Source organism: Halichoeres trimaculatus, unplaced genomic scaffold, assembly GCF_033239565.1.
Source record: "Halichoeres trimaculatus isolate MK-OKI-2021-1 unplaced genomic scaffold, fHalTri1.1 fHalTri1_scaffold_4, whole genome shotgun sequence".
Lineage (NCBI taxonomy): Eukaryota > Metazoa > Chordata > Actinopteri > Labriformes > Labridae > Halichoeres > Halichoeres trimaculatus.
The window spans coordinates 31,716,710-31,724,436 of record NW_027437182.1 but is presented as its reverse complement, the minus strand read 5'-3'; positions in this window follow the sequence as shown (position 1 = coordinate 31,724,436).

Genomic DNA, 7,727 nt, shown 5'->3' with positions numbered 1-7,727 from the left:
TAAAGAAAAGGGAAAAAAATTACAAGGCCCCAGTCTACAGCATGCAGGCCAAGAACGTCTTACTCCGCTTTGATAGGTGGCGCTGTGTCCTTTTTTGATGAGCAAACTAGTTTTGGTTCACCCAAAGAGAGAGCAACATTCTAACAATGGTGGAGATAAATGCAGCTGTAGCTCTTTATACTTTTATGTATGCATGTGCCATGGTGTTTGTTTGTTGTGTTTGCGCCATCGAATGTATGAGTGCAACAACCCTATTAATCATGGTCATCCTCTTCCTCTCTGGGCTGAACACCGAGGCGTACCAAGACTTGCCGAGTCACGTTGAGTCCAACGTCCAATAGTAATTGCATTAGCTTGGTGTGTCAATCAAGCTATGCTTTGACCAATTTCAGTTTGATTAAGCTGTTTACATGAATGCCAATAGTCTGATCTCGCACTAATTAAGCTCATAGTCTGATTTCTGGAGCTGCATGTAAACGTAATGAGTGTGAACGCACTTATTCACCATTATGTGATTTGAATCTCCTTGCTGTCAGGAAAAAGCACTGACCACGTACCATTGTGCAGCCCTTTTTTTCTTTCTTTTTTTTTTTGTAATTTTTGTTTATTTGGACAGACACGTGACATAGCATCCCTTTGGGAAAAGGGTACAGTATACAGTATACATTTCACACTTTCATTGTGGTTATGAACATGATCTTTGCTTAGGTTTAATAGATTTAAGAACAAGGAGAACTGGTGAGCAGAGGAGGGGTCTAGCTCCAATTCTTAACTTATCTGGAACGAGACATATCAAGATGTTTACGTTTGCATCAACCTGAACACAAAATCTAAACAAGGTTGGTGGATTCACAATAAATTTGTGCAGCCCTTTTAAGATAATGAGGAACATTAATTCATTTTCACACATCTAAAGAGAAAATGAAGACAAGAAAAAAACGACTTAAGTCAACTTTCATGATTTCATCAGCTTTCTGCATCGCTTCTCCAATTTATCCACACATTCACGTTCAAGAGCAATTCAGTCACCAATTCACCTGAAATGTGAGTTTCTGGACTGTAGGGGGAGCAAGAGGGCCTGGAGGGAGTACATGGGGAGAACTCATAGACCACGCAGTTAGGCTCCTTCACGGTTCAGGAGGCAACAGCTAACCTAAGGGTGACTTTGTGGAAACAGGCAAAGGAACATCTTGGTTTGATTTCCCATGGTGCCTTTCTGTGAGGAGTTTCCATGTTCTCTCTGAGCTGAGTGGGTTCTCTCTAACTTCTTCCCACAGTCCAAAAACATGCTGATCAGGTGGAACGGTCTTTTTAAAATGCTCATAGGTTTGTGTGAGTGAATGGGGAAAAAGATGGATGGATGGATGGATGTTCACTGAGGGCTTCTATACACCTGCACCAACAAATAGAATCAAACATGAAAAACCAAAACATGCAATCCAAGCTCAAACCTTACACTTCGTTTAAAGTTTGATGTTACTCGTTTGTTTAACTGATTGATAAAGTTAAAAAATAACAGTTTTTTTAATCAGGTTCTTTTGACTTTTAATGTTTTAAAATTGAATGCACCTTCTAAAATCATGTGTGTTTTCCCACTTTGAGCTTTAATTCTTACATAAGATGAACTTCATACTCTCATTTTGTTTGAGTCAAAAATCACCTGAGCACCTCTTTTTTTTTAAATTATCAGTAAGTTTCATCAACCCTCCCTTGCTCATTAAGCGCTAAAGCATTAAGATACTGTCTCTGTGTCCTGAATGAGCAGTTACCCAGCAGCACTTGACCCCTGATGCTTTTTCTCTTTCTGTCTGTGAGGCATCAAACTGTAACTGCAGTGTGTGAGTTACAGAATATCTCTCTGTGTTGGAGCACTTTGATAACATTTCACTTCATGTGTAGAGGTTGTGTAGTGAATAATTTCACTTTTTGTGGCATGTAGCACAATAAGCCATTGAATAAACTGATGTCTGAGTCGTCTGGAAGTGTAAATATGGTCAATAATAAATGTTTCTTATAAAAGTGTGTGGAGTCTGCAGCTGTTACTGAAGAACTCATGAGTCCCATGGTCAGATGCTGGATTTGAGAGGTCTTTTATTTTTTCTGCTCCATTTAGAGATAAAAACACCAACAATACGACACGTGGATAAAAGATATAAAGAAAATCTGACTGTGTGTTTTTCAAAGCACCAGGGGGCACCAAACTGCACTTTTTTTACTCAGTGATTTAACCTCTGTCAGACTGCTGCTCTGATTTCATTTATCTAGTCACTTTATTCATCTTGGGTTGACTCTGACTTGGCATCTTTCAATGAAAGAGGGGAAATGGCAACCAAAACACAAAAGAATGGAGCTGTTTTCACTGCTTCACTTTTTTCTTTGAATTTTATGAGTGCAGTTTTTGGATTGGACTGAAAAACTTTATGGTCCCAAAGGGGCAATTTTTTGTTTCAACAGAAGTCCCCATCAGTACACACACCAAACTCAGTTACACACATGGTTTTAATAAAAAGCTCCCATAGATCACATCATTTTTGTGGAGTCAGATAAGAAACACAGGGGACTAAAGTCCTGTGAAGTTGTTGATCAGCAAATAACCCTACAGCTCTTTAAAAAAAAACCATCAGCTGATGAAACAGATTATCTCATATCTGTTTGATTTTACTCTACAAACATACAGCTGCAACAAAAAGTGTGTGAACTATCTAAAATGACCCATATTTCTGCATAAATTACCGTAGTCATAGAATCTCTACAACAATGATCAACCACACTCTGCCTAAAATAAGACGAATCAATCAACTGTATTGCACATAAAACAAACAAGAATGGAGGTCATACCCAGAAATGCAGGCAATCTTAAAAGGTTCACACACTTGCTACTATGTGACCCCCCCCTTTCAGAAGACCATCAGGACTGGACCATGGAGGACTGCAGTCCTGCAATCTAACAACCTGAAATGTAACATCTGGTTGATAATGTAACAAGATGCTGAGCCCAAACCTCATAAATTTTTGCCTCAAATGTGACTCTGACATTTACATAATCTTGACAATTTAGGTAACCTGAGAGTAAGAAACTTTAAACCATGAAATCTGTTAAAAAACTGAACCAGAGTGAACTTTGAAGATAATGTAGAAGATCTAGGATCAGTTTTGGATCATGGGACATGAATCACATAAGAATAAATTATGAATTAAATTAAATAAGAATAAATTGTTCTGATAAATAATGATCCTCAATCATTAATAAATGTGTAGAAATGTGTTTACTTTGCACATAAATAAGACAAATTTATGTGCATACCATCAAAGTTTGTTCTGACCACCTTGTGTGTATATATCAGTGAATCAGACTTTAATTAGTATCGAAAATATCATTGTTATGTTTTTAATTGTTAACTAAGAATTTAACTTAAGTATCAGTATTTTAAGTTTGATAAGGATGAAAAGGCGTCAATGTCATGTAATGTTCATTTTCTGAGAAAGTTGGTGGTCATCGTTTGTGTGTACTCATGGTCTAAGAAAGTTCTCTTTTTGTTGGCAGTGTAAGAATAAATTCAAAAGTAAATCGATGAATCCCAGACTGCCTCAAATTTGTGTGTACACAATGTTAGTGATCAAGGCCCAGTGAGTGGTTACTCGAAACTCCACATCAAGGGCTTTGGAGGGATTTCTTCTCCTTTTGCCAAACTGAAAAAAGTGGGTGCTTCTCCTTTATGCCTGACCCCACTCACATGGACAAAGAACCAGAGAGTCTGAAGGAAACCTTCAACCCTCCTGAGTTCTCCATGGACCCAGCCGAGGTCACCAACCTGCCTGCATCAGGGACTACTGATCAGACTGCTGAGGATCCTGATGATCTGATGAACTGTGATGATCTGTTGGAGGACAAAGACGCCTCCATCCAAAGACGACAAGAGCTCATGCTCTCTAAGAGCTCTGTGGACGATGGCTTGGGGTCCATTTTTACAAATGAGGCTGCATGAGGGATTCATCTCTCATCATCCACTGTCAGGGAGACACAGGGGAAGCAGACTGAACTACAAAAATAAGACTGAACATCTGCATTTTGCCACATTTGTGGGAAACAGCCTCTGCTGTTTTTATCCTACAACAAAGAAAAAAAACTTTTTAACACAGTGCATCATGGAGGTGAACAACAAAACCTTGTACACAGTTTCCTGCTGTATGTGATTGGTAACAGTCAGCTCTGTGATGGAATAAAAACTTAGTACTACTACTCTGCTTAAGAAAAAAGGTAGTTGAGGGACATTCCTGCTTCTTTCGATAAAGTGCAAAATCCCTAAAAGTGAAGCTGCACAAAAGGCTTCGTCTGTTTATAGGACTGGATAGAAACAAACATCATTTTACGATTCAGTTAAAGTCTATCTAAAAGGAAAATGTTTCTGAGCTCTGGATTTCAGAGGCATGTTGCAATGAGAGCAGGATTTTATGGAAGAGTGTTAGGACACTAAAAAAAATGTTGAGCTCTGACTTTTTTTTTTAAACCCAAGTTCACATTAGAGTGAAAGCTTCACATCAGTGTGCAAGCTGGAGCCTCCTCCCATATAAACAGTCCATACATCATTCATTTTTTCATTTCTGCCAGTTTCTCATCAATTTGCTTTTCAATCATCAGCAGAGAAGCTCTCTTTTCTTTTACAGTACACCGGAAACTGTTGGATTTGGCTATGTATGTCAGTTTGCTTGTGGCCTGCTTTTTCAGCATATTCATCAGCTGACTTTTCGAGGGCACAAATATCAGCCTCAACTGTAGCCCTCTTCTTTTTCAAATCATGGAGTTCATCAATGAGGGCCTTCCGCTTCAGATCAACAGTTTGCTTTTCTAATTCTCTTTTCTGTTCATCCAAGTAGGCATAACACTTCTGTCGAGCACCTGCTGCTGACATGAGCAGCTCTTTAATGATGTTTACCTTTGTTACACCCCCAATAGATCGAACATGGTCAACAATGAGTCTCTGTGCCACCAAAGACAGTTCTTTCTGATTTTCCACAATCAATTCTTTGTTGATGGAAAATCCTCTTTCCACACTGACCTGTCCATGAGACAGGACCAGTACAAGCTTCATCAGATCCCACACTCTGCAAAAAGATGGGTTTGTCCCTACTGTCTCATAGAGAAGGCTGTCAACTCCATCTGTGATGGGATCAAACTCCCTGAAAGCAGAGTGACAGCGAGCCATATCACAAACCTCCCTAAACTCTCTGAGGGTATCGTCACATACAGCATCCTCTATGTGTTTACATTCAACAAGTGTGTCATTTGTTTAACACATTTTTCTTTGGATTTAGCCATGCGTCTTGGGTCAAGGCACTGCATGCTTCTCACTAATGTGTGCTGCAATGGAGCCTTTTTCAGCAGCTTCTCAAGGAGGGTGATCAAAAGCCTCTTGCAGTTTAATCTCACCTCGATCGCCTGCCTCTCTGACACCTGTTTTGAGGATCTGAGTTGCTTCAGGATGGTGTCTGCTGAAAATCCAATGTCAATTTGTGAGGCATCCTTATGTAGGCTGTTGTCCTGGAAGGGCACCTCCAGAAGTTTGAGTGTGGATGTTGCCTCTTGCAGGTGTTTGTCCACCACAAATCGGCCCATAAGCCCTGCAAATGATTCAAACAGAAGGAATGCTTTGTTTGAATGGATTATTAAAATATGTATTTTGTTCATGTAAAATAGAGTAAGTAAACAAATGAAGAAAACAATGTAAGCAAGTTGCTGCAATTTGAAGACTTTTGTTCAAATGTCTGAAAAGGACAGGGCTGAAGCTTCACTCACATAGTCCCACCCTTTCTCTGTAACTCTTGACTGGTTATAGGCTTAAACCATAACACAGCAATACATGCATCACTTTCATTTGTGTTAAACATCTGGTGTTTCTGCATTTAATTACTATTTACCTCATTCTAGCTTATCCAGTTGTAGTAGCTAGTTATTTTGCACAAAACATAATTTAAATAAAGTTATTTTTTTCAAAATGGATTGAAATTGCTACAGACTGTTATTTCTATACCGCATAACCACAGTAGCATGCCTGTGTAGCTTGTACAACTTACAAGTGAAGCTTTCCAATCACGTATTACACATGCTTGTTGCTCATCAGGAGAATAAAATGATCAGTTGCTTATATATAACATATAGTAATGTTCTGACAGGACAGTGGCAAAGGTGTGTAAACTCACTAACTGTTGTTGGTGTTTTCTTCACAGTGAGCTCTCTGAGGTGCAGCAGAGCAGAGGAACATGTTCTGATTTACTTTAGAGAGAACATGTTTGGTTATGTATAAAGTATGCAAAAGACACATCATCAGACAAAATAGGTCCTACAATGAGGTAAAGCAGAAGTCACTCTGCCCACTTCAGAGTCAAACACAGTGTATATGCAGAGACCTACCACAGGGAAACTAAACCTCAGTGCTGAGCTCTCTTCAAACTGTCTGTTCCTTGTGTTTCAGCTGCTCTGAGTGATGATTTTATATATATATATATATATATATATATATATATATATATATATATATATATATATATATATATATATCACATTTATCTTATGCAAAATAGCTCATTTTACGTTTTTTTCCTAAAGACAGTGACATCATGTAAACAAATTGGCATTTAAAGGGTTACAACAAAAGAAATGATTAATATTTTTGATTAGGACTGAAGCTGGTGGAATGATTTGAGCAAAAAAAAAGCAGAAATATTAATCTGTTAGATTCTTTAGCAGTTTTTGGTGACCTCAAAGGTTTGTATGCTATGAATCTGACACTGAAAAAAACAATGAATAAAAATATGTTTAAGCAGCAAACTTGGGTACATTTAAGCAGGATATTTCTTTATTCCAAGCCCTCTAACATGTATTATACAAAAATTAACTCATGTTATATGTGATTTTTAATAAAAACGCTGACATCATATAATCAAGTTGGTATTTTTAAGGGTTAAAATAAGAAGAAATCATTACATATTTGGTGTTTTCAATTTGAGCTTAAGTTGACTGAATGATTTGTGCAAAAAGAAGTACAAAATTAATTATTTTGTTAGATTTTTGTGAGGGGGCATTTTGTTCTATGGTGACCTCAAAGGGTTGTATGTTATGAATCTGACACTGCAAAAAAATAATACATAACAATCAGTTTTATCACCAAACTTTGGTATATTTACGCCTGATTTGAGAAAATATTCCCAGCTGTCTAACATTTTTTATATTGAATGAAACTGTTATATATTAGATTTTTTTCATAAAAACAGGTACATCATGTAATCAAAATGGCATTCAAATGGTTAAAAAAAAGGAAATCATTACATACATTGTATTTTTTTATTAGAACCTAGGCTGATTGAACGGTTTATGCAAACGCAAGAACAAAAAATAAATATTATTACATTTTATAGCAGCTTTGGTAACCTCAAAGGTGTTTAAACCCACAAAGGTTAAATATCTTATGTTTGTGCTCAAAATTCTGCACTTGGCTACTACACACCTTTTCATTTTCAAAGCATTGTGTGCTTTTACCATAAAAAGACTGGATGTAACAAATCAAAAGCACAGCAAAAACATTATAAATATGTTTAATCTTACCTTTGATCAGTTTATTCATATCCTCGCTGAGGAAGGGCAGCGTAGGTTTGTCCGTCTGATACAAGATGAGGAAGGGGTTGATTTCTTTCGCAATGCTGTTAAACGCCGCCACCTTCACGGTGAAAAG